The sequence below is a fragment of the Prionailurus bengalensis genome, chromosome A1 (genome assembly GCF_016509475.1).
Source record: "Prionailurus bengalensis isolate Pbe53 chromosome A1, Fcat_Pben_1.1_paternal_pri, whole genome shotgun sequence".
In the NCBI taxonomy this organism is placed as follows: Eukaryota; Metazoa; Chordata; class Mammalia; order Carnivora; family Felidae; genus Prionailurus; species Prionailurus bengalensis.
The window spans coordinates 12,512,043-12,530,284 of record NC_057343.1 but is presented as its reverse complement, the minus strand read 5'-3'; positions in this window follow the sequence as shown (position 1 = coordinate 12,530,284).

Genomic DNA, 18,242 nt, shown 5'->3' with positions numbered 1-18,242 from the left:
TATATTAATATAATTATGTGTCATCCAGAAAAGCATATGCAACAGGATGACCATCATGTTTATCCAGTGGCTTTGGGCCCTCTTGACACATTGCTGAGGACCCAATCTGAAGAGGATAAGTCTGGGGTATTAGAGGAAGATAGAGGATCAGTATTTATTGAGTGCCTTTTATGTGCCAGGCAAGCATCATGATACATTGTGTGAATATTTGTTCATTCAATCCTCAAAAAACCTGTATAACATAGGAGGTATTGTCCTTGCTTTATACATATAAAACAGTAAGGGTCAAGGAGATTGAATTGCTCAATGAGTGTCTACATTAGAATTTTAACAGGGTTCTGTTTGCTTTTCAAGACCATATACTTTTGGGGCTCCTGGGTGGCTCAGCTGGTTTAGCGTCTGACTTCCGCCTAGCTTGTCATCTCGCCGTTCCCAAGACTAAGCCCCACGTCGGGCTCTGTGCTACAGCTCAGAGTCAAGCCTTCTTCTGCCCCTCTGCCCCTCCCCCGCTTGCACTCTGTCTCTCTCTATCTCAAAATTCAATAAACATTAAAAAAAAAAGACCATATCCTTTTCACTAAACAAATACTTTCCCAGGAGTATAGTGCGTGAGGGGATGGTGGGGGGGGGGGTGGTATTGCTAGTTGCCACAGCTTGTCTCCCCATAAACTTAAACCACTGAGTTTTATGTATATAGAAGTCTATTGAGTGGGTATTATAACTCATTACATAATGGACACAAAGAAGAAAAAGACAGTGTCTTTCCTCAAATGGCTCAGGGTTAGTGGAGAAGAGAATAAATAAATAGATTACATAGAGCGAAATTATATAGATATTTTCTATTACGTTTATATTTCTACTGTTATTTAGAATGTAAATATACCAGGGACACAAGCAGGATCCTTAAAATCAGGGAAACAGTCATTATTTTTGCAAATATGATTAATGAACCTTTATTTAAATATCCTCTAATAAGTAGCAATTTTTTAAATAAAAGAAGGAGTTCTAAACACAAAACCAAAGCCAAGCAAGAGGTTTGGTCTTCCTGTTGCTGTTGTTGCTTCTAAAGTGCCTTTGGAGGAAACCAGACCTGAGCAAACCCTAAATGATAAAAGACAAATCAGTACCTGGTTTCTTCCTTTTGTGGTCTTCTGGGAAATGAGGCAGGCTCTCCTAGAGGATGACACACCTTGCAAAGATGAGATCATGACCAGAAAGCAGAAAAACAGAAAGCTATTACAAGACTTGGTAGCTCATTTATTGTCAACAGGGAAAGAAGATTATCTTGTTACAAGAATCCTTCTTTGATATAATCAATAATTTCTTCAGTCAGAAAGACAGAAGCATCAATTCGCTTTGTTGTTCAATACCATTTATTGAAAATAATATACTTTAACTGAAAAACATCCTTCTAGCCTTACATCCTATTTGTTTCATGATCTGAAAGGAAAAGATTAAAAATCTCTATTCAATAACATGATTTTGCCTTATGTGCTGTCTAAAAAACAGGACTTTCTACTTTTATGTGTAGCATATTGATTCCTTAAATAATGAAAATAAAATATGACTTCATTTTCAGGTTCTACAGTATACCCACAACTTGTAAATAGATTTGTGATTAGTCAATGTTTATTTTTATTATTCTTGAAACCGCAATTTCTGTAAAAAGTGTGCTAAAGAAAATACTAGAGTTAAAAGGCAGCCATAATTTTGCTTCTGAAATTGATTTTTATAAGTATGTTATGCCCAAATATATAATCTTGAATGTATCATTCATGTACCATTATTTTCATTGCAATTTTAATATAAATAAATATAGTCCTGTGGAAAAATTTAAATCATATTGACTGCAACATTACAACAGATGAATAACTTTGATATATGTTTATTTCTAGCAACTAATTCAGTCTTTGGAAATACTGGAAGGTATTTCTTGTAGGTACAAGTTGTTTTGTGAAGCTGCTCCTTCCTCTAGGGAGCCCTGCAATTATCCTGTTGAAAATTATCCTTTTATGAAGCATTGTCCTAACCCAAAGAGCTAAGCATATGCTTAAAAAAAGGAATATTTTGCCCCATACAGTTTTTTACAGATATTTTTATTGAATGCTATTCAATTAAGTCTTACTAATTTATATTTATGCTTTTTGTTAACATATTCCTCTAAGAAAGGAATAAAGATTCTAAAATCACATTAGAATATGGGCACCGTTGCCAAAAGCTAGCAAGTGATCGTGGTTCCTCTTTTTTCAGCTGTCAGCACCAGAACCTTGTAACCTAGAACCTTCCAACACTGGAAACACGGCACTACCTACCCTACTCCTTTACTTTGCAGAGCCGTAACTGCCCTGCCCTCCTAACCCCGTCACTAGGCGTACCCTGCTCTTTCACACTTAGGAGAAAGGAAAACAAGATACTCCCTGACTTCTCTATCTGGCAAATTCCTCCTCACATTCAAGAGGCAGATCAGAGGCTAATCCATCTGTTGAATTTTTCCTTAATCCCGCAAGCAGAGTTAACCAGTTACAGACACTATCATGCTGTCTGTTAAGGCTCCTATAAAATTTGTAACTTCAGGGCACCTAGGTAGCTTAGTGGGTTAAACATCCGACTCTTGATTTCGGCTCAGGTCATGATCTCATGGTTCTTGAGTCTCATGGATCATGAGTTCAAGCCTGCATTGGGCTCTGTGCTGACAGTGCAGAGTCTACTTGAGATTCTCTCTCTCCCTCTCTTGCTGCCCCTCCCCTTGACTCAAAATAAATAAATAAAAAAGCCTTAAAAAATGCTTGTAACTTCTACTGTAAGCTGCTTGAGAGCAAGTACCAGAACTTACTACTCTTTGTATCCCTGGTACCTGCACACAGTAGATTCTTGATAAATTTTTGTCAGGTGAATAAACGAATGAAATAATTATTCATCTTACATTTGTAACAACCCCTGAGGCAAGCATATAGAATTATCTTGGTTTTACCAAATAGCTATTAAATGATTAATAGGTATTAAATGATTCATCAAATTTATGCAGCTCTTAACTGGTAGGGAAAACTAAAATTGAAACTTTAGTCAAATAATTTTTCCAGCACACTAAATATTGAGTTTCATTTGTTTGTTGTTTTGCTTTTGCTCTCGACAAAATTTTTCCATGATTCAATTTTAAGGTTGGTTATTTGAAAACACATGTGGCTCATAACAGTGCTAACAGAACCATAATGCAAACCACAAATGTGAGCCAAATATGTCATTTAAAATCTATTAATCTCATTAAAAAAACTGGTGAAATTAATTTTAATAACATTTTATTTAGCCCATATCTCCAAAATATTATTTCAACATATAATAAAAAATTTTTTAGGTTTATTTTTGAGAGAGAGAGAAGAGAGCAAGTGTGAGTGGGAGGGGCAGAGGAGAGAGGGGGAGAAAGAGAATCCCAAGCAGGCTCCATGCTGTGAGCTCAGAGCCCAATGCAGGGCTTGAACCCATAAACCATGAGATCATGGCCTGAGCCAAAATCAAGAGTCAGATGCTTAACTGACTGAGCCACCCAGTCACCCCAACATATAATAAAAATTAAAACTATTAGATATTTCACACTTTTATATTAAGTACTTATAACCTGGAGAGTATTTAATACTTTATAGCACATCTCAGTTCAGACTAGTCACGTTTCTAATGCTCAATAGCCACCTGGGTTGGTGTAATTCTTCCATGTTGGACAGCGCAAGTTATAACATCTTTTTATAAGTCAGTCTGCAATTTGTTATTTGATGTGGTCCTGTGGAGAGCAGTATTGTGTGAATCAGTTCCAAACGGTGAGAAAGGGGAGATCATCATGGCATGGTTAGTGAAAATCTGTAAGCCACTAGTGTGAATTATAGTGTCTTTTCCTCCATCATTTTGATTTGAAATACTTGTAGGAATTATTGATTTCCTTAATGGATTCATTCAGAGCACTTACCTTACTCTGCAATTCAAAATAATATTTTTAGGTTTCACATTTCTTAATGCAAAACTAAAGAACATTGTTCTTTTTGGAGACAGAACACCTGGGTGTTGGAAGCAGAGAGGACTAAATGTGAGTCTGGGCCTGTCACCTCCTCATCTCCTCATCAAGGGCAAGTTACTGAACTGTTTAAGCTTCATTTTCCTCCTCTGTGATCATAAATAACAACATACCTATTAGGCACAATTATTATGGGGGTTGTATGAGATAATAGATGGAAAGTTCTGAGTATGATGCCTGCTTGTGGTTGATGCATGGTGGCTATCACTGGCATTATTATTAATAATAATTAGCTCTATACAAAGTTCTCGTAATCCATTCCAACTACAACATATTTACTGAGTACCCAAATGATGAATGATACAGCATTTTAATGGTCAACACAAGTTCATAAACTGTGAATGGAGTGAGCAGCAAGGTTCTCTGACTTTTGAGATATCAAAGCTCATTCTTTATGCAGTATCTTGGTTAAGTCACATTCTGTTTTCTTGGATATAAAATGTGAAAAGTGTTTTGTTACAATAATAGGAGTACAGTGCCACTTAATATAACAATATTTCATAAAAAGTTTTATAACAAGTACACTCTATTTACTATTCTGAAAGGTAATTTATAGTTAACAGATGCCTGTAATTTCAAAAACTGACATAATGCCTTAAGTGTAATAAGTGAAATAAAAATGAAAGCAATTTTTAGTTAAGCGATTATATATTTAATATATAATGTTCAGGTTGGCTACATGAGAAGGTATAATGAAATAGTCCAATGCTTATTATGAATAGTTTTATATTTAAAAGAAGTAAGAATATGAGAAGCCATTTGGTAGAAGGCTTCTAGGAAAACAGTTATTTTACCAGCAAAATGAATTTATTGGGGAATAGGAGAGGAATTGCAACTTGGGACATGCAAGTTATAGTGAGCCATAGGCCACTCCAAAGAGACAAAGGGGAGGTCAGCTTTTATTACGTTTTAGGAGGCAATTTGGGAGGGTTGTTTTAAACAAAAGTTCATTGGAGAAGAACAAGAGTTCCAGGTCGCGGCAGTTTCTTAGTGGCTGCAAGTGGTTAGTGTGTGGTTGCTGGAACAGGGAGGGATCTGCCTTCTTTTTCTGAAAACCAGAAGATGAAATTCCTATGTGGCAAGTGTTGTCCCTTGTCATAATAATTTCTGTTTTTCTACATTCTGCTGGTTATGGAGGCTGCAAAGAGTGGTACATGCAGGAGCGCTTTTCTTTCAGGGCTTCTTAACTCCGTTTTCAGTGAAGTCTCCTTTATTCATTTGCACAGAATAAAGTATCACCAAAAACCTATCTCCTTTCTTGAAATTCCTCCACATATCAGTGCATACAGTCAGGCTCATCTTTCAAAAGACACTAGAGATAATTTCCTTCAATGAGCAACAGAATATTAAGGAGGGATTAGAAAAAGTAGCTCTAGTACAAGAAGCTAGAGTAAAATTGTGTTAAGTGATGTATGGAAACAGTGTTGAAAAACCTAGGTACCTAAAAAATAAATCATTTGAACAGAGATGGTCATATTTAGCATTTTAAAATAAGGACAAAGTAAGACTCAGTATCAGTCTTCCCACAATGTATACGGTGGTTCAATTGCTGCATAATTCAGTACATATTAAAATCATACTTGTTTGTATCTAAAATGGAATTAGGGTTTAGTTTCAGAGAAGGTCAGGTAACAGGTGGCAGGAGATTTGGAAATCATGTTGAATGTAGGGCAACTCTTCACTCTGCAGTCCTGTCCTGTGGTTTTCAAGATAGTCACTAAATTCTAGCAGTTCCCCATCATTGAAATAAACAAAAATGCACTCCCTTCATTTTTTCCCCAAGGGCACACATTCTAGTAGGTGTAGGATCTCCATTGAGAAGCACTGGCTTAGAGAGGAAGAGCAGCCTCGCATTTGGGACTTTCCCCGCAGGTGCACGGCATGTCTTGAGGTTCGGGTACCACCTGGAATAAGACTGGGTGCACATTTGCTACCCGTTCCTTCAGCTGCATGGTGCCAACCTTGGCGTGCCAGTTCTGACAGTTCCTAGACATGTCAAATGCTTGCTGGACACTGCTTGTTGATGACTTAGATGAATCTTTTTCCAAGTAGGAGGCATAGGCAAGGTTTCATGTTGCCTACAGTACAGTCAAAAAACCAGACCAGAAAACAAAAAACAAAGCAAAAAGCCCCACAAAAAACAAAAACCCCCAAATCCACCATAGAATAAACAAGTATACAATGCATATCAGCTACTCCATTTGAATAATTGCATACATGTGGTTTTCCTTTTCACTGAGCTCTTATATAAGGTGAGACTGCAGTTTTCGTTCATCTCTTGAGGGTTTTAATGAGATTTAAAGGCTTCCATGATCTATTCTTAGCTCTAAAACTCCTATCAAAATCAGTCTGTCATCATTTAATAACAATCAGATCAAATTAACAAATTCTTAGACTCTCAGAGGATTTTAACTTATCATTAAAAGTCATCTTTCAATTGTAGAAGCAAACCAGTTTCTCTCCTGGAAAATTCACTAAAGGCAAGCTTGTCAAACTGTGTCTATTTTGAGTAACATGGCAAGATTCCTGAAAGGTACAACTGAGCTATATAATAACATGCAAGACAAACTTGGATTTTTACACATAAAAATATATCCTCATTCCTACTACATATGGTCTTTTTTTGATAAGGAATCCTATGTTCCCTATTACCCACAGGATGAAATCCAGAAACCTTGTCTGGCCCTCAAATTCCTAAGCAGGCTACCTGCCCTTTTCCCCCCATCCTCTCCCACACTGCCAGACAGACCTCACTTCACTCACTCCGTCTGATGGCCTACACTTCCCTCCTCACAGTCTCACTCAGGCCCGATGCAGGAGACCTCGGACCTGTAGCTGAAGCCCTATTTGGTCCCTTAATCACTTCCCATTCAGAATCATTTTTCCCCATAAGTACAAAGCAAGAGGAATGAGCTGCAGCAATGTACAAAGAAGGCTTACTGAAGACCCTGGCACAGATTAGATGCTGAAAGTGTTAGTGCCTTTTAAGGTCTTTATCTCATGATCTAAAAAAACACTATCTTTGAAACCGGCCCAAATTCTGCCTCTGTGAAAATTTCCCTTGAGATCTCAGCTGGAATTAATCATTCATTTACAGATGAAGAAATTTTGTTACAGAGAGATAAAGAAACTTGCTCAGAGTTTTGTAACTGGTAAGTGGTAGAGATTCCATCCTAGGTTGTCTGGCTCTAGAGTCTGTATGTTTTTATTTTGTTTTTTAGTATAGCCTAGATTTTTCAAAATAGCTTTATTGAACTATGATTTATGTGCCACACAATTCACCATTTAAAGTGCACAGTTCAACAGTTTTTAGTATATTCACGGAGTTGTGCAACCATTCACTAAAGTACATTTGAGACCATTTTCCTCACCCCAGAAAGAAACTCCACACCTGTTAGCAGTCACTCCCCATTTCCCCCTGTATCCCCTGGCTACCACTAATTTACTTTCTGTCTCTGGATTTGCCTATTCTGGATACTTCACATAAATGGGATCATATGCTATGTGATCTTTTGTGACTGGTCACTCTCACCATAATGCTTTCAGGGTTCATCCATGCTATGGCAAGTATCAGTATTTCATTTCTATTTATTTCTGAGTATTCCATTGTATGGATATATGGCATGTAGCTTATCTGTTCATGAGTTTATGAACTTTTGGATTCTTCCCACTTGTTGACTGTTATGACTAATGTCATCGGGAATATTCATTTACACGTTTTAGTGTGAACATATGTTTTTATTTCTTAAGTACATATTTGGAATTGCGGGGTCATACAGTAACTCTGTGTTAAACTTCTTGAAGAACTGCCAAACTATTTTCCAAAGTGGATACACCAGTTTAAATTTCCACCAATAATGTATGAGTGTTCCAATTTCTCCACGTCCTTGCCAATACTTATTATTGTCTGTCATCTTAGTGAGTATGAGTAGTGGTACGTATCTCATCATGGTTTTGATGTGCATTTCTAACTACTAATGATGCTGGACTTTTTCCACATGCTTATTGGCCTTGTGTATATCTTCCTGGAAGAAATGTCTGTTAAGTCTTTTTGTGAAGATATTTTTAAAGCCCATTTTTAAATTGTTTTTTTTTTAAGTGTTGAATGGTAGGAGTTTTAAAATACTCCCATTCTGGGTTGTCTTTTCACTTTCCTGATGATGTCCTTTGGAGTAAAAACTCCTGAAAAATTGATAAATTCAAATGTATCTATTTTTTCCTTCTGTTGCTTATGTTTTTGGTGTTGCGTCTAAGTAGTCTTTGCCTACTCCAATCCAAGTTCATGAGGATTTACTCCCATGTTTCCTTCTAAAAGTCTTACAGTGTTAGCACTTACATTTATGTCTGTGATCACTTGGAATTAATTTTTATGTATGGTCTAAGGAAGGAGTCTGACTCTGTTCTTTTGCATGTGGATGTCCACTTGTTCCAGCATTATTTGCTGAAAAGAGTATCCTTTCCTGCCCTGAATTGACACCCTTGTTGAAGAAGAGCCTGTGTACTTAATTTTAATAGTGTGCCGCTTCCATCATTTCCAAAGCTTGCCAGTCAGATCCATTCATCCTTACAAATGACATTTTCTTTCTCAGTCACATCATGCTCTTCATACTTCCTTGCTTCCCCACATTCTTACAGCCTGTCTGGAATATAGTTCCTGATCTTGTCTGACTGCCAAACTCTTGCTATCCTTAAGAGCAGCTCAAATGGAATATACTTTGTCTCGTTTTTATGGCTTTACCTCCTGCACATTATTAATTCTTTTTAAATGTTTTACTTTTCATATTAGGTCATTATCTTGTTATTGTCAATTCCTCTCTTTTTTTCTGAGACTCTGATTCTCTTTCTCTAAGCCCCTGCCAGCACACAGTAGACACTATAGGTATAAATCTGTTGAATTGAATTAATGAAAATGGCCTTGGCTAGGAATTTTAGGGCCCATAAGAAGCCCAGGAAGATCCTAAAGAAATCAAGTATTCAATAAATATAAAAGTTAATAAAAATGAAAACTGCAACCCACAGCGAAAACATTATCATTTTCTCATGCTTCTGATAAATTTCCTGCAGACTTATCATTGCTGTATCACTGTTCAGAACAGAGAAGCTGTTGACAATTTTACAGGCTGATAAAATGTTCTGTGAGCTAATGCACTTTTCTAATGTATCTTATAGACTGCATTACTGAGAATATTTTAAAATCAATTTTGTTAATGCTTATCTCTTGCTTAGTTTTATAGCATATTTAAAGAAGATTAAGAATGTTTTAGTTGCCAATCCACAGCCACTTTCAATGCATAGGCCCTTAGTTTTAAAGAAAATTGATTTATAAATGTGTTTATGAAACAAACATTGTATACAAATGTCTGAAACGGAGGTCTCCAGAATGCTGCAGCACATAGAGAATAACAGTAAAGTAAGAGCACTTTTCCAAAGGTCAATTCCAACAACAAAATGGAACATAGAACATTTTTATTTCCTCTTGTAAATTTTTTCCGCATTTGATTTTGTTCAAATTGTAGAAACCAGTGAGGTAATATAAAGACATATAGGCTAACAGTTTATCATCTCCCCTTTCATTCTTTTTTTTTTTTTTTTTCAACGTTTATTTATTTTTGGGACAGAGAGAGACAGAGCATGAACGGGGGAGGGGCAGAGAGAGAGGGAGACACAGAATCAGAAACAGGCTCCAGGCTCTGAGCCATCAGCCCAGAGCCCGACGCGGGGCTCAAACTCACGGACCGCGAGATCGTGACCTGGCTGAAGTCGGACGCTCAACCGACTGCGCCACCCAGGCGCCCCCCCCCTTTCATTCTTATTGCCACTGCTAAGCAGCCACTCTTGATAGGTAAGTTTTTGTTCATAATGTTCTCTTTTCTGTTCCAAACATTTACATATCTATAAACATGTCTCAGGTATCTATTGCTGCATAACATCTATCCCACAAGAGGTGGGATGGGATGATTGGTAGCTGTCCTTACAGACATTGGTACCCCAACATTCATACCTAGAGGTTGGGTGCTTTGTTTGATCTACATGAAATAGAGGCACAATACATATTACTATAAAACTTTTCGGGGCTCCTCGGTGGCTCAGTTGGTTAAGCGTCCAACTTTGGCCCAGGTCATGATCTCACAGTTTGTGAGTTTGAGCCCCATGTTGGGCTCCGTGCTGACAACTCAGAGCCTGGAGCCTGCTTCAGGTTCTGTCTCCCTCTTTTTCTACCTCTCCCCCACTCACACTCTGTCTCTCTTGCTCTCAAAAATAAATAAACATGAACAAAATTAAAAAAAATAAAACTTGTCTTCCTAATATAGTAGACATTCTCATAGATCACAAAGATCTAATTCTAGCCATCTTCCTCTAATTTTTATGCATATTACCCACACATATATGTATGAAATCAGTGAAATTTCCCTGTCCTCTTTCTTTTAAAAAAAGTTTTTTATGTTTATTTATTTTTGAGAGAGAGACAAAGCACGAGTGGGGGAGGGACAGAGAGGAAGACACAGAATCTGAAGCAGACTCCAAGCTCTCAGCCATCAGCACAGAGCCCAAAGCGGGGCCAAACCCAAGAACTGTGAGATCATGACCTGAGCCAAAGTTGGACACTTAACTGACTGAGCCACCCAGGCACCTAGTTCTGTCCTCTTTCTTTACTGCATTTTAGTAATTCCTTTCTCTCTAGCTTCTCCCATGGTGCCCTCTCTGCCTCACCTGCATTAAACAACCCATGTTGAGAAATGATGTGTTTTCTTCCAGACTTTTTTACTTAATGGTTTGTGTCATTTTCTAACAAAAATGAAGTCACACTATGCTACTTTTGTGCACCATTTTTTCTCCTCATTCAAAACTTTGTCATTGAAACTCTAACCAAGTCAGTTGGTGTAGAAAGGAAGAGAGAGAGAGAGAGAAAGAAATGACCTTTCTTTGCTTCCTTCCTTTCCCCTGTCTTTCTCCCTCTCTGTCTTTCTTTCACACTTCCATTCCTTTAAAACTTTTTTAAAATTACACTTTTTATTTTGAGATTCGCATAGATTCGTATGCAGCTGTAAGAAATAATATAGACAGCTCTCATTTACCCTTTATCCAGTTTCCCCCAATGGTAACATCTTGCAAAGCTATGGTGCAATATCACAACCAGGATATTTGACATTGATACAGTCAAGGTAGAAAATATTTCCATCACTACAATGGTCACTAAAATTCTTTTTATACCTACACCCATTTCCCTTCCACCACCATCCTTCTTCACCTCTGGCAACCAGTAAGCTTTTAAAATTTTTTTCTATAATTTTGTCATTTCAAGAATGTTACATAAATGGAATCAAGGAGTATGTAACCTTTTGGGATTGACTCTTTTCACTCATCATAATTCTCTGGAGATCCATCCAGTTTTTGTGTGTATCAGTAGTTCATTTCTTTTTGTTGTTGAGTAGTATTTCATAATATAGATTTACTATATATTATGAATAATGCTGCTATAAATAGTCATGTACAGATTTTTATGTGACCGTAAGTTTTTGTTTTTCTAGATAAATGCCCAGGAGTTCATTTGCCAAGTCATATAGTAATCCCATGTTTAAAATGCTTTTGAGAGGGTTATATCATTTTGCATTCCCACCAGCAATGTATGAACAATACTGTTTCTCTGTATCCTAGCATTCAGAGTTTTATTTTTTTAACCACTTTGATAGATATGTTGTAATATCTCATTGTGGTTTTAAGTACATATATCCTTAATGGCTAATGATGTCGAAATTTTTTCATATACTTATTTATCACCTGTATATACTCTTTAGTGAAATGTCTTTTCATGAATTTTGTTATTTCCTTTTTTCATTGTTGAGTTTTGAGAATTCCCTGTATGCTGTAGATGTTAGTCCTTTGTCAGATATACAGTTTGAAAATATTTTCTTTGTCTATAGCTTATCTTTTTATCCTCTCCACATGAATGTCACAGAGAAAAAATTTTTAATTTTGATGCAGTTTGTTGATTTTAATGATGTTTTCAAAGAACCAGCACTTTGTTTTGTTGGTTTTCTTTTGTTTTTGTTTTTGTTTTGTTTTGTTTTCAATTTCATTGATTGCTCCTCTTATTCTTATTTCCTTTCTTCTCCTTGCTTTGGGTTGATTTTGCTCCATTTTTTTTTCAGATTCTTGAGGTGCAGTCTTAGATTACTGACCTGAGACTTTTCCTATTTTGTAATATGCATGCATTTAATGCTATAAATTTTCCCCTGAGCTTTAGCTGTGTCCCACAAATTTCGATATGTTGTATTTCATTTTCATTAATTTAATGCATTTTTTTCTTTCTGTTGAGACTTCCTCTTTGACTGATAGATTATTTACAAGTGTGTTATTTGGTTTCCAAGTATTTGGAAATTTCTGTTAACTGCTATTGATTTTTAGTTTGATTTCATTGTGGTCAGAGAATACTTTCTGTATTATTTCAATTTTTAAAAATTTGCTGAGGTTTATTTTATGGTGCAGGATATGATCTGTCTTGGTATATGTCATATGACTTGAAAAGAATATGTTTCCTGTTGCTATTTGGGTGGAATGTTGATTGTACCATATTAGATGATGTCATTGAGTTATTCCATACCCTTGCTGATTTTTCTTTACAGTTATTCTATCAATTGTTGAAAAAGAGATGTTTAAGTCTCCAGCTGTAATTACAGATTTATTTATTTCTCTTTTAAGTTATATCAGAGTTTGCCTCACCTATTTTGTTTTTATTTTTTTATTTTTTATTTTTATTACTATTATTATTTTTTATTTCAGAGGAGAGAGAGAGCATGAGCAGGGGAGGAGGCCAGAGGGAGATAGAGAGGGAATCTCAAGCAGGCTTTATGCTCAGTGTGGAACCCGTTATGGGGCTCTATCCCACAACCCTGAGAACATGATCTGAGTTGAAATCAAGAGTTGGACACTCAACTGACTGATCCACCCAAGTGCCCCTGCTTCACATATTTTGAAGCTCTGTTTGTTAGTACATACTTGTGCAGGATTACTATACTTATTGGTGAATTTACCCTTTTATATTCATTTAATGTCCCTCTTTATCTCTGATAGTTTTCTTTGTACTGTGTCATACTTTATTTATATTAATATAGCTACTCCTGACCTTTTTTTGGTTAATTTTTGCATGATACATCTTTTTTATTCTTTTATTTTAAAACTGCTTATGTTTTTATATTTGAAGTGAGTTTCTGCCACTTAATTCTACCAATTTCTGTCTTTGAATTGATACACTTAGACCATTTACATTTAATGTAATTATTAATATGTTAGGGCTTAATTGTACCATTTTAATTGTTGTTTTGTTTTCTCTGTTTTTCATTTTTATTTTCTTTTTCCTGCCTTCTTTTTTTTTTTTCAACGTTTATTTATTTTTGGGACAGAGAGAGACAGAGCATGAACGGGGGAGGGGCAGAGAGAGAGGGAGACACAGAATCGGAAACAGGCTCCAGGCTCCGAGCCATCAGCCCAGAGCCCGACGCGGGGCTCGAACTCCCATACCGCGAGATCGTGACCTGGCTGAAGTCGGACGCTTAACCGACTGTGCCACCCAGGTGCCCCTCTTTTTCCTGCCTTCTTATGTGTTACTTGAACAATTTAAAATTTTCTTTTCATCTAGCTATGGTGTTTTTTGAGTGTATCTTTTTGGGTAGCCTTTTTCGTCATTGCTCTAGGTACTACCTCATCTATACATAACTTTCCACAGTTTGCTGGTGTTATTTTACTAGTTCATATAAATCATAAAATACTTATCTCCCATTGCATCCCTTTACTCTCCCTTTACAATATTTAATTGTCTTAAATATTTTCTCAATATACATTTGGAACCACATCAGATGGTGGTATAATTTTTGCTTCAACCATCAACATAATTGAGAAGATGCAAGAGGAGAAGGAAGGCCTATTGTTAATTACCCATAGTTTTGCTCACCATGTTCTTCCTTCTTTCTTTTATTGTTTTCTTTTTGTTTAGAGAACTTTGTTTAGCTGTTGTTTTAGGGTAAGTCTGCCAGCAACATGTTCTCTTTTCATTCATCTGAGAATGAGAGTTTTCTTCATTTCTGAGGAATACTTATGCTGGATATAGGATCCTAGATTGATGGGTTTTTTTTCCACACTTGAAAAATGTAATGCCATTTCATTCTGGATTCCATGGTTTCTGATGAGAAATGTGCTGTCTTTCCTGTCTCATTAGTTGCAAGATTTTTGTTTTGTCTTTGATTTAAAAAAAATTGTTATATTTATTTATTTTGAGAGAGAGAGATAGAGAACAGGTGAGGAATGGGCAGAGAGAAGAAGAGACAGAATCCCAAGCAGGTTCTGCACCATCAGCACAAGATCATTACCTGAGTCTAGATCAAGAGTTGGAAACTTAACCGACTGATACACCCAGGTGCCCCTGTCGTTGATTTTTAGACTTTTGTTTTTCTCTTTTAGTTTTCAGTGTTAGTATGGATTTCTTTGACTTTATATTGTTTGGGGTTTACTTAGCTTCTTGAATGTATACATTTATCTCCCAAATTTGAGGAGTTTTCACCCAATTTTTTTTTAGTATTTTTTAACTCCACCCTCTTTCTCCTATCCTTCCAGGACTCTGTTTGAGCTTTTGTTATAATTCTACAGGTTCCTGAGACTTTTGCTTTTTTTTTTTTTTTGAGGCTTTTGCTTGTAAGTAATATTCTGTCTGTTGTTTTAATGGGTAATTGTTATTTTTCTGTTTTGCCGTTCATTTACAGTTCACTACAGTTTTTTTTTTCTTCAGTCCACTCCACTCCATCCTACTGTAGCATCCATTCATTAGTTTTCTATTTCAGTTGATATGTTCTTCAGTTCTAAAATTTACATTTGGCTCTTCATTATACTATTTGTTTGTGGAGAATTTCTATCTATTTGTTGAAGTTCTCTATATTTTATTTGTTTTAAGTTTATTTGTAATTGCTTTTTGAAGCATTTTTATAACTGCTTTCAAATCTTTGCCAAATAATTCTGATATTTCTGTCATCTCATTGTTGCCATCTGTTGATTGTCTTTTTTCACTCACTGTGAGATCTTGCTGGATCTTGGTGTGACAAGTGAATTTCAGTATTCAGTATTCAGGATTAAGTTATGAAACCCTGTATCTTATTTAAGTCTTCTGTTTTAGCTTGCTTCTTCAGGCACTACTCTGACTGGGAAAGGATAGGGTCCCCTTGTTACTGCTTAGTGAGCATAAAAGTCGAGATTCTTTATTTGGCTTTCATATACCTGGGGGTGGGGTTGAGAATTGGCTCCTTGTTATTTCTGGATAGGGGTAGAAGTTCTGGCTCTCCACTAGGTCCCTACTGATCCATTCCTGTCTGGGAGGGTTAAGAGTGCTGTAGCAATAGCTCTCCAGCTAGCCTCCACTGTCACCATGGCATTGACTCTTCCATAAGAATGGTCAGTGGTAAAAGTCCTTACTCTTCTCTAGTCTGGGCCTCTTCCAACATCACCCTGTGGGGAGGGGAAGAGGCAACTTATTACTGATAAGTGATGATGAAAGTCTAAGCTCCTTACTCTGCGTCTTCCAACACCATCCCTGGCAAGGAGCATTGGGTCCCTTGTTAAAGTCTGGTGAAGTCCCCATTTAACCTTTGCTGATTTGGCTGGGGGAGGGGATACAATTTTGGTTCTTTTCCTGTGGTGTTTGGCTGCAGTAGAATAATTATTTTTTAAAAATTTCCTGTCTAACTGGGCCATCCCTTTCATGCTCCTTTGGCTAGAGAGAGCAGGCTTTTGTTGGACCTTTTTTGGTCTGCACCCAGTGGCGTTTCCAGGTTACCAGCTTCTCCAGCAAACAGTCTTGGATATATGAGGCAAAAAGAAAACCCCAGGGAATTAACTACATTTGGGTCCTGACGTCTCTAGCTTGTCTGCCTTCTTCCTTCAGATGCTGCTTGTATTTGTTTTATGTATAATGTTCAGAGTTATCAGTTGTATTTAGCAGGACAAATGAGAAATGTATGTCTACTCCCTCTTGCAGGAAGCAGTTGTATTTCTTTTTTTTCTTTTTTCTTTTTTCTTTTTTTTTTACATTCTGTGCGATATTCCCTGTTGTGAATGTGCTACAGTTCATCAAGTATCCCCTACTGAGGAATATTTCCACTAAGAAAATACTGCAATATTTATATTGGTACTTATACCCTAACATATTATTGCATTTATTTCTAAGAAATGGGATGGGGAGTGGGGTTGGAGATGTGTATTTTAAAGTATAGTAGCTATTACATTACTTTATCAGTTCACATTTCCACCAGCAATATATTTAAAAACCTTTTTTTCACACATGTCTATTTACAATGGTTATTATTGACCTTATTGTATTTTTTCCAATATTAGAAACAAAAAATGATATTTTACTTTATTCTATATTATCTTTATTCCATATTTTTGTATATTTATTGCCTATTTATTATCAGTTCTCTGTTATTTGTTCCTTCATAGCTATTACCCCTTTTTCCCCATTGGGTTATTAGTCTTTTTTTACCCATCAATTTGTAAGAACTATTTGAAATTATAGACCCTTTATGTGACATATGCCTTATCAATCATTTTTTTCAAAGATACCAGTTGTCTATTGATGTTGCTTCTGATGTCTTTTGGCATATGATTTTTTAAATTTTTATGTAGTCAGAGATGTTTATAATTTCTTCTATCAGACTTATTATCATAATCAACAGTTTGATATGTATACTTTGCAAATATTTTATCTGAGTTTTTGTTCTTTATTATCCAGTAACTACTTGCTCAGAGTAAGGCTTGATCTGGTTCAATGAAATCTATAATCTTCAGTACATTTGGTTATTGAAATTAAAATCTTTCTGTCTTATAGGCAAATAAAATTTACAATAATTAGTGTTTTGGTGAAAAATAACTAATTTTATCTTCCCCCCAATATTTATACTAATTATTTTATTTTTCTGACTTAATTGCAGTTTCTCATAGCAGAAATCCCTAACTGTATTCTTATTTGACTGAAATGGTTTAAATTTGTTTTACAGTTTTGAATAAATTTCCTGTTAAGTTTTGATAGTTTTCATCAAACTTTAAGGATTTTTTATTACCATCATTTTGTTTACAGTTTTTATTTAATGGTTTTTATTTATTTAATAAGATTTTATTTGATCAAATGACCTTTTCATATGTATTATGTACTTATTTCTTTTTTATTGATTCAAATCATTCCTACATTCCTAGAAATGATTTCATTGGTCATAATATATAATGATTATTATTATGCTAATATTAACATTCTTCTTCTTGAAATAATTTCTAGTTTACAAGAAATTTAAAAATAGTTCAAAAAGATCCTATATGCTCTTTGACTCAATTTATCTATATAATCATTACTCAAACTTAACCAATTTTTAGCATTTTATCATTTTTAAGACATTTTACCCATTTGCTTTGTCATTTACAATCTCTCTGGTTAACTCAGTTTTTTTGTTTGTTTTTTGTTTTGTTTTGTTTTGTTTTTGCTACCCTAAGCAAATACATGTTTACTTTATTATTTCCTCTTCTTTTTTTCCCACAAAAGTTAGCATTCTGTTTATGCTTTTCTGTATTTTTTTTTTTGGTATCACTTAATATATCCTGGGGAGCACTCCATATCAATTGAAGATTCTTTCTTGTTTTAAATATTTGCATAGCACTCCCTTATTTGTCCAAACTGTCTTCTATGTTTGAGCTTTTAGGTAAGTTTCCAACATTTTGCAAATACAAATGATGCTGAAAAGCATAATCTTACACATATGTATTTTCATCTCACAAGAATATGTAAAGGGTAAATTCCTAGAAGTGTGATTGCTTGGCAAAAAAAAAAAAAGGCTTATATCCATTTGTATTTACACCAGCAATATATCAAAGTGCTTGTTTCCTGCAGCCTCACCAACTGAATATAATATCAGGCTTTTAATTTTGCCAGTCTGGTAGGCTAAAATGATATCTCAGTGTACTTTAAATTTAGATTTCTCTTATTATGAGTGAAGATGAGCATCCTGTCATTTGTATAATAACTGTTTTGTGTTTTGTGTGTGTTTGTGAATTTATATTCATGTCCTTTGCCCATTTTTCTGTCAGTTTTTTAAAACATTTATTTATTTTTGAGAGAGATAGAGAACACGAGAGTGGGGGGAGGGGCAGAGAA